This window comes from Armigeres subalbatus, chromosome 3, assembly GCF_024139115.2.
Source record: "Armigeres subalbatus isolate Guangzhou_Male chromosome 3, GZ_Asu_2, whole genome shotgun sequence".
Lineage (NCBI taxonomy): Eukaryota > Metazoa > Arthropoda > Insecta > Diptera > Culicidae > Armigeres > Armigeres subalbatus.
This window is the reverse complement of record NC_085141.1, coordinates 88054734-88064267: the sequence shown is the minus strand read 5'-3', so window position 1 is coordinate 88064267 and position 9534 is coordinate 88054734.

The window sequence follows — 9534 nt, the reverse complement described above, 5'->3', positions numbered from 1 at the left end:
AATCCGTGCGATAGCAACTGAAGGAGAACATTATTTTTAACTCTAAAGGCTGTTTGCTTCGGCTAAGTGCAAAAAGTAAGAAAACGATCTTTTCAAATAACCGCGAATTTCTAGTGATGGTATAAAAAAAAGACTGAATGCTCTACGAGTGAATGCACTTTTCTTTTATACCTTATTTTGAATCTTCTCTGCTTCCCAATTGGTGGGCCAATCAGCTAGTGTCGGGTCTGTAGGGTGGACTGCAGCTGTACTAACTAGGTTTCGGTTGATGATGGTCGCTACGATGGTGTCGACTTCATTCCCTGCTAAAAGGCGTGAGTGCTGTTCAATCGATGATGCGGTTGCTTCGCTTGTCCCGGTCAGAATGAAAGGAAAAAATCGCGTTGCGCTATTTTATGGCTTCTCGGCAGACCCAGCGGCTGCTCATTCGCTGGTGTCTGCACCAATGAGAACGTGGTAATGGAATGATGCAAGAATTATGCGGTACCCATATTTATAGGTTCCCTTGATCTCAATGTTTTTCATTGAAAACAGTTTCATGCCTATTGAAACAAGTTTTTCGGGTCTTATCAAGCATGGACATGAAAGGCATACTTGAAATCTGTCGATTGAGGGGCTTACCGCAGAAATTCGTCCATTGAGACGAACGCTATTAACGTTTAATATCTTTCAACAAAGCGTAACGCGGTCGATTTGAATATTTTGGAATGACACCCGGTATAGTAAAGAGAGACGTAAGTCCTACGTCAAAACCCTGAACAAGTATGTTAAATATTTCTTAGAGATCCTGTTGCAGTTGCAGGAATTCATAGTTCATAGATGGAATTCTGGTAAAATTCTTAAAGGAAGACTCACTAACTGTTGTTCCATCTTTTTAAAAAAATTGATATTATTATTGAATAGATTTACCTCCAAAAACCATTTTTCTTTGCTAAATAGAAGCCAACGTTCGTCAGATATACCTCAAGCAACAAACAAAAATAAAAAGCACATAAAAATACAAATCACATGACAAAAGGACGACTGAAAAGTCACATGAAACCCAACAAAAAATTGCTTTGGAAGATTGCTTTAACTGAGTGTAAATAATTTCCAATATACATTTAAAATCAGACATAGCTAATATATACAAAAAGGAGAAAAAACGCGCCGGAGCAGCTGCCAATCTCGTTAGGCATCGCGGAAAAATAAGGCATTCCTAAGTGAGAAGACACTCGCTAACCGGCGGAAGTTAGCGATAAAATGGAATCTGTACAGTTCGAACAGCCCCCCAGAATGCGAGTGGAAGGAAAATTGTTCAGTGAGGTATCCTCGTGTCTCGCCAACAAACTTTTTGCTTCTATCGATAGTATTTCTATCTAGTTGACTGTCTCCGTGTTCGTTCTTCGCCTTCACAGTCTCAACGGTGGAAGGAAATTGATGTTTAACGCCTCTCCTAACTAACTGTCTTGCACTTCCGTAAAAAATAAATATTCTTCGCAATCAGCAAAACTTTCTTACACTATTTCTCTCTAAGTACTAAATTTCTACGTTTCAAGATCTTTCTCACTATCTCACATAAAAACTCTATTCTAATATGAACTCTTCACAACTGTCAGGGGGATACATGGCTGCAATTAGTATATACGCGTCTATGAACCAGCCCGTAGCCTTAGGAGAAAAAATGGGGGGGGGAAATCTCATACTTTTATACCGATGAGGAGCAAATCAATTCCGACACAGCAAAAAGCAGTGTATCGGACTGTGTGGCGGCGCAACGATTCTAAATCAGAGTTCGCTCACAATAACGCGCCCACATAGAAACGAAAGAAAGAAAAAACTTTATAAACCACAACGGAACAAAACCATTGAAGAACGTCGAGTGCCTTAACTTTTTTTTGTACTGCAAGCATGTAACGCGAATAAGGAAAGTAAAAACTGAAGTATTTTTGTATCCACAACTAAAAGTGTTTCACAGCGGGAAATTTATGATGACGATTATGATCATAGAATGATAGAACACAAGAAGTAGATGAAGAGATGCGACAACCGCCACTCAAGTGGCGATAAGGCAGCTGACGATTATTATGGCCATGGAAATGAGATTGTAAATTTGCATTTTTCTCTTGTCTATCCTATCAGAGACGGGGGAAACGTGTTGCGGGTACCTTACTGAACAAAGGGGTGGGGAAATGAAAAAAAAGTAGTGCTTGATAGTGCATGATGGGAAGATGTGAATAGCCAAATGAAATGAACCACAATGGCGGCAATGAATTCTTTGAATTTAAACTATTTAGAAGTTGTTTTATAATAGTGATGACAATGGTGTTATTTTTGCCATGCGTTTCGATATAGCAAACTTTTGTCAAGCGGTTGATCACAAACGCAATCACTTACTGATATTAACCTCGATTACGGAGAACAAATCTAGTGTAAAATTAGCTTATTTATGCTTTCTCATGTGGAAACTCAATCAGCCTAAATTAGACCGGCTAATTGATGAATCAATTTACTTAGAGAATAGACCCTGTCTAGGCTATGCAATCCAACTCAAACATCCAACATTTCAGTTCAGTTATTTAAAAACAGCTAAAATTTGTGGAATTTAAATTACCTGCATAGTGCATATAAATAATTTTCTATATAGCTATGTCACATTTATATAAAATAAGTTATGGAAAATAATCCTAGTTTGTGAAACTAAAAATCTTCAATTATTGCTTAATTTAGAACATTTCTACATTCCGATAATTTGTAACATAAATAATAAGAATTTCATTTACTTACGCTGATCAATTTAATTCTGAAGCAGTTTGAGGCAAGATCATTACGCCGGTCATCTTAACAAGTAACGATTGTGAGGCAATCATCTCTTATTATGCAACGTAAGCCGTAATGGTTTTATTTAATTGCCGCAATTGTTGGTAGCTTTTTCGGCATCTCACATGCTTCAAATAAAAGTAGGAATAGATACTAATATCTGTACATATTATAACCATATACAACTAGTCATAAAAAAATGATAATATTGCGTTTTGTACATACACAACATCATTCCATACAATGTATGGTCACACCTACAAGAAAACCAGTAGATCAAACATCAACATTATGCGAAATACACCATTTACGCTTCAGCCTGAGACTATAAGTACCAAGGGAATAGACAGATACAGAAAAAGATAGCAAATATGCGAATCGGTAAGCCATATCTAGACGGAAAGGAATAGAATATCCAGTTACTAAATCCGGGTAAGGAATTACTTAGAATAATGAGAGTAAAATTTGTTCAAATAAGCAGAATAGGTAGTTTATATTTTTATCAATCAAAGTTTTCACAAAATAAACCAAAAACTTAAACGTGAGAGAACGCTGAGAATTGATATTTTCGAAACTTTAAGAACGTTCGTTCGTTCATTCGAGTCTTCGAACGAAAATATCATCCTCATCGTTCATATGCAAGTCCTACATAAATAACTCCATGAGTGATTAATTAGTAGACATTAATACCAACATTTAAACCCTACTTTTAAACGAGTTGAAAATAAAATAAAATTAAATTAAATTAATGAGTGAAAGGGAGAATACATTTGGTAAAGCACATTAATATGTATGAGTGAATATCCTGATGCTTGGATGAAACTGCATCCAAGGGAAAAAAGCCAGCCTACATTAAAAACAGAAAAGAAAAAACAACACAGAAGAAAATTTAAATCACCATCATCGACACTTGCTGCCCTTCGGGAAGAAAAGTGGGCCGAGACGGAAACATCACATGCAGACGAAATCTGTTCGCCATTACTCGCGTGATAAGCCAAAAACCAACATAATGACCGTTATTCGAAAGCCTCAAACATTACAAATTAAGCCATTCAAATTCGGTGTGTTGTTCTCGAGTGTCGCTGTCCTGATTAACGAAATTGCGACCAGAAGCACGTGCAGCCCATGTTTCCACAAAGTGAACAAGCGGAAATTCAATTATTGTTTGTTCTGGATATAAAAAACACAAAACCACAATCGAAAACCGAAAATTGTCATTTCCATAATTTCACAAAAAAAAAACCACACATGAAAACGACAAAATACATTCACGCCGAATAGCACAAATTAACGCCGTCATCCGGAAACTTTGGGCACGTTCCAACGTGCGATGCAAAAAAAAAGTGCGATCATAAACGAGCCCATATTGACCGAAATCGAGTCGTAGCAATAAATCAAAAACAGAAAAATAACGAATACAAAAGTACATACGAAAAAGCATACGATTAAAGTGACGAAAGTTCCATGATGTAGTGTCTCCATAAACAGCACCCCGAAAATCATAGATCACCATATACTTAAGCGGCCGAAAGGAGCATAGTAATGCAAATAGTATCTAGCAAAACGAAACTAACTGAAAGAAGACAGAACAAGAAAAACAGTTCATAGATCTAATTAACAAAAAAAAATACTGAAACAACTGTGTGCGTGTTAACTTGTGTAAAACTTTATACATATAACAAAGAAAAAATGTATAAACAAATACTAACGAAGGACACAGCAGAATGCAAACAAAATATAAAAACAAACTCATTATTCAAGAAAAGAGTGTAAAAACTATTGTATTTATTATTATTATAGAACTTTATGAAAATTTATTCTGGTTATGATACCATAAAGGAAAAGAGAACTAATCAAAGCCCTGTACATAAAATGATATAAACTTAAACGAAACACAAGGTGGAAAACAGAAAATAAAAATTATTTAAAAAAAAGAAGATTCGTTTCTGTTTCATTGCATCCGAACATGGTTAACATTCCACTGCAGCGCTGGCATCGAAATCGACTATTTTAATTGAATTTTATTGAAGTCTACATCCGATAAAAGTGATACACACTAATTGGTTTGCAACTAATTAACTTGTGAATCATGGAATTTTGATTGAAACTAGATAACAGTGTATTATTTACACAACGTGGCAGAGTATGATCAGATCCGCTGAACAATCATGTGAGCCGTCGTGGAAAACTTGGCTGCGTTGGTAAATAAAGCGCCAGACAGGATTCGAACATTGGTTTATTTCTTAAGCTCCACTTGCGCTACCCCTCAGGCATCCCCAAGAAAAGTGATCCTGGATATTTTTTCGAGAAATTTGGAAAATTTGCAAAAAAAATCATGCGAATCTCGAAGAATTTTCCAAGGAAACTCTGAACAATTTTCTCTGGAAAGTCATCGAAAGTATTTTAAACAATTTAAACATTTTTTTTTTTTTCAAAATTTGCACGGTAAATTTTTCAAAACTTCCACAGGAAAAACATTTTTGCGTGAAATTCTTCTTTGTCTTTCCAAGGATATTTTTGCGAAATCACAAGATTTTTTTAGGTTTCGATTCCGGGCAACGCAGGGTCCTATCTGCTAGTTTCGTAATAAATATACCTTTTCGATCCTTTTACTTCATTTTGTAAAAATACATATAACAATTATTTAGGCTAGAACAAATTTTATTGGAAATCTAGTGTAAAATTTTGAATTGATATTCGTTGGCACATTACTACCATCTACTCAACAGATTGCGAAGTGCATACGGACGCAACTGATTAGCAACCATCGAACGTAGCCAATGCGTTTGACAGTCGCATTTGGGTTGCGTTTATCCAGTTTTCCGCGAGCGGTAATGGCCGCCAGCTTTCCAGCGGGTTAGTCTCTGATTTGACGTTTTTGGATGTCAACTGCACCCACCGTTCGAGAACTTTGATCAATGTGGTACATAAGAAGGCTTGAATTCACTTAATCAGCACCTTCTTATATTCCACATTGGTCAGCGGTGGGTGCAGTTGACCTCCACAAATGTCAAATCAGAGACTAAGCTGCAGGCAAGCTGGCGGCCATTACCGCTTGCGGAAAACTGGATACAACAATAATCCTTGGGCCATCTCCAAACGATTGTCAATCGCGTTCCCAATTATAAATACATTTAAATTAACGGTTAAATATCTGTTCTGTATATCATCTGTGGTAAAACTAAGTAAATAATCGAAAAAAAAACTTCTGAGTCAAACTTCACTTGAGCTTGATTGACTGCTCGTAGTTGCTACTCCATTATTACAAGGTCAGCTGTTCTTGCACAGAGAACCAACAGATGTTTGCTTGGAACTAGCACTCATCTTCAATGTACAAGTACTGGTGATCTCATTTGTTAGGTCACACTGGCGCCTTCCTCGCCAGAATGCAAGTCAATGTAGGGAAGAGGGATGAAATGATGATGCAATCACTCGCCCACTGCAAGCCGAATATACCTCTGCACTTGCCAGTTTATGTGGAATTTGTTGGAATTTTTGGGTTAGGTTCGAGGGGCAGAGGTTCGTCTTGGTTAACGAGCTGCCAATGTTATAATATAGAAGAAAACAACTGATGGAATTTCCAATTGGATGTAGGAAACAAGCTTTTAATTTCATTTCCAATTCTAGCAGCTAATGCTAGAATAGTCAAGTTTAAGGTATGGGAACCCTCCTTAGCCGTGCGGTAAGACGCGCGGTTACAAAGCAAGACCATGCTGAGGGTGGCTGGTTTCGATTCCTGGTGCCGGTCTAAGCAATTTTCGGATTGTAAATTGTCTCGACTTCCCTGGGCATAAAAGTATCATTGTGTTAGCCTCATGACATACGAATGCAAAAATGGTAACTTGGCTAAGAAACCTCGCAGTTAATAACTGTGGAAGTGCTTAATGAACACTATGCTGCGAGGTGGCTCTGTCCCAGTGTGGGGATGTATTGCCAATAAGAAGAAGAAGAAGGTATAGGGAATAGAAATGGAAACGTTTTGGAAGTCGATTTCCAGTTCTAGCGATTGATAGAACATGAGAAATATAGAGAAAGATACAAATTAGGAGAATGGAACGGACCTGGGATTGAACCTACAACGTCCTGCGTATGAGGCAGAAGCCCGTTGCGAAAAAAAAAACTTCTGAGTCAAACTTCACTTGTTTAAAAAAAATCTTTTTTGTTTAACGAAACATAGGCATTTGTATGGATAGGTAGTCGACACAAAAAGATAGTGTTTGTATAGTTCATGCATGACATATGTCAAAATGTCCATATCTGTTATCTGTTAAAAGCTATTCCGGGATGCTGACACCTAACCACTAACCAGTGCCCCTATATTTTTCGTTTTGTTTTGTACATCATTGTTATGAATATCTTGATGAAACTTTGAAAAAAAAAAGTATTTAAAAAATATCAAATATGTTTAATTACTTTGTTTTAGTATTTATCACACGTAAATCAAATAGAATTTATCAAGAAACCTTTGTTTTACTTTATTACATTACATTTTACGGAAGGGTAAAGCAATCAGAGAATATTGTAGTCATTATAAAGAACGACTATAGCCTCGTTGCAATCAAAACCAAAAATTTATTAAAACCATATTTTCAAAATGACCAAATGAACATTTTTCTAAATAAAAACCAAAATGACAGCTTTTGATTGCAGTACTTAAATTAATTCATGAAAACAATGTGGCTTGGGCCCTTTAGAAAGGTTAAGCGTGATTTCAAGAAAATATAACAACCATCGACCGAACAAAATGTCATTTCAGAAAGTGACGCACATTTAATTTCCGCTATAATTCGCGAAGTCGAAGCAAATTCTGCTCTTTCCTCCTGTGGGAAATCCCATTGGTATCTGTCAGAGTTAGAGTGAAACATGGCCGCCATCTCCTCTTCTCTGTTGCTCTACTGTAAAAACCCATTAAGAACTGTCATTGTTTGTGTGAAGAATTTTGCTTCGACTTCGCGAATAATAAGGGACCGACTGTTTACTTCGATGACATTTATTGTAGATCCAGTTGAAAACCGAACTGAGCTCTCGCGACAATCGCATTTTCTCCCATTTCCGAATGTCGCAACTGCATCGCGAGTGGTGCGCATGATGGCGCACGACTATGGCATAGATGCGCACTACTCAAGATGCAGTTGCGACATCTGGAAATGGGGGAAAATGCGATTGTCGCGAGAGCTCAGTTCGGTTTTCAACTGGATCTACAATACTTCCAGGGTGCAGCAGCCGTAAAAAGCGACAAGCGTGGTGTCATCATCATCAATAGACATAGACCGCTGTCATCATTGAAACGCAGTATGAAAAAAAATTATAGCCCAGGACATCCTGGCTACGATCTGGCGATGGGCTAAACTAAAGAGGCTGCACTCATAACAAAGAGACGAAGTGTCAAAATTGGAACAGCGCATTTGCTGTCAAATCAGTTGTTCCAATCGAGCACAAGGTTGTTAAAGGTAGGAGTATTGCGTCTCTTTGTTTTTCCAGGCTCGTTAGGCTAAACAATAGGATGTCAGTAGCCTGGTAAAAAGTGTAGACAACAACCTTCCGTGCACCATGTTTACGGTACTCGTCACTGAGTGGCGATACCGGCGTTACTATCTGTGTTGTTAAGCCTGCTACTCTATGTTCTGAGATTTTCACAATTTTCACCATGAGCTCATGGAGAAATCGATAAAATGTATGGGCAAATCAAGTATTTTGCAAATTTATGGAAAATGGTAGTGTTTTAGACGAAAGTAGTGAAAAGGAATGAACTATGAGGTGAAAACATTATCTCCTGCACTTAGTTTGCACTGATTAGTAGTCTCATAGAGATGAAATTTCAATTTTACTACCATTGAAAAAACGCCATCTCTTGCATTAATCGTTTTGACTGGTACCTTATTATGGCAAAATGAACAATAGAGCTTGCTGACGTCTAATCATCTTTCTCTTCCCATCCAAGCGCATAGGAAGAATAGAATTTGTTTTGTTGTTGTTGTTTGTTTTGTAGATGAATACAAATCCTGTCCCGTCTATCCGCTTGAAAGAGAAAGATAATTAGACGTCAGCAAGCTCAATAGATGTGCAAAGTGGTTATTGTACACAATCATTGCAAGTGTCAAAAAACGGCAGCCATTACCCTGCGCGAAATGTTGGATAGATGGGAACGGTGTTGAAATCCTCAAGTGTGGTAAGTGAAAAAGTGAAGTTGGTGCAAATAATTGTCATGCATTACTAGCAACAACGGAACATAATCATCTTCCAGATTCACTGGAGGTCGAATCGGCGCGTTACCGAACGATAATCAAGCGCAAAGCGAGAGAGGGGACGGAAGAAGCTAAAAAAATATGCGTCATGTGCTCCCCAGTTTGCAATCCAGGTAGGTACCTAGACAGAACCACGTGTTCAGGAATAACAACTGAAAGTTCCTACGCAATGCGGTCGGGTCTGAGCTTGACGACCGACTGGCAAATAGCTTACACAACCTCACTTGATCAGTACAGTTGCTGATGAAGAATGTGTACAGCCGCCAGACATTCTAAATACTCACGCTCCTCTTATAACCGTTTCAAAATGACCTCTTCGATTTTTTAAGAAACACAGCGGCTTATGCGCCACCCCCAACGATTGAGGGACCACTGGTCGTGTGATGTTACGTTGCCCGACTAAGCTAATTTAGCATGAGTTTAATTCTCGGGGAGTTCTGAACGGTTGGAGAGTAATTGTAACGATGGCTATGATTTTGAATGAAATCCA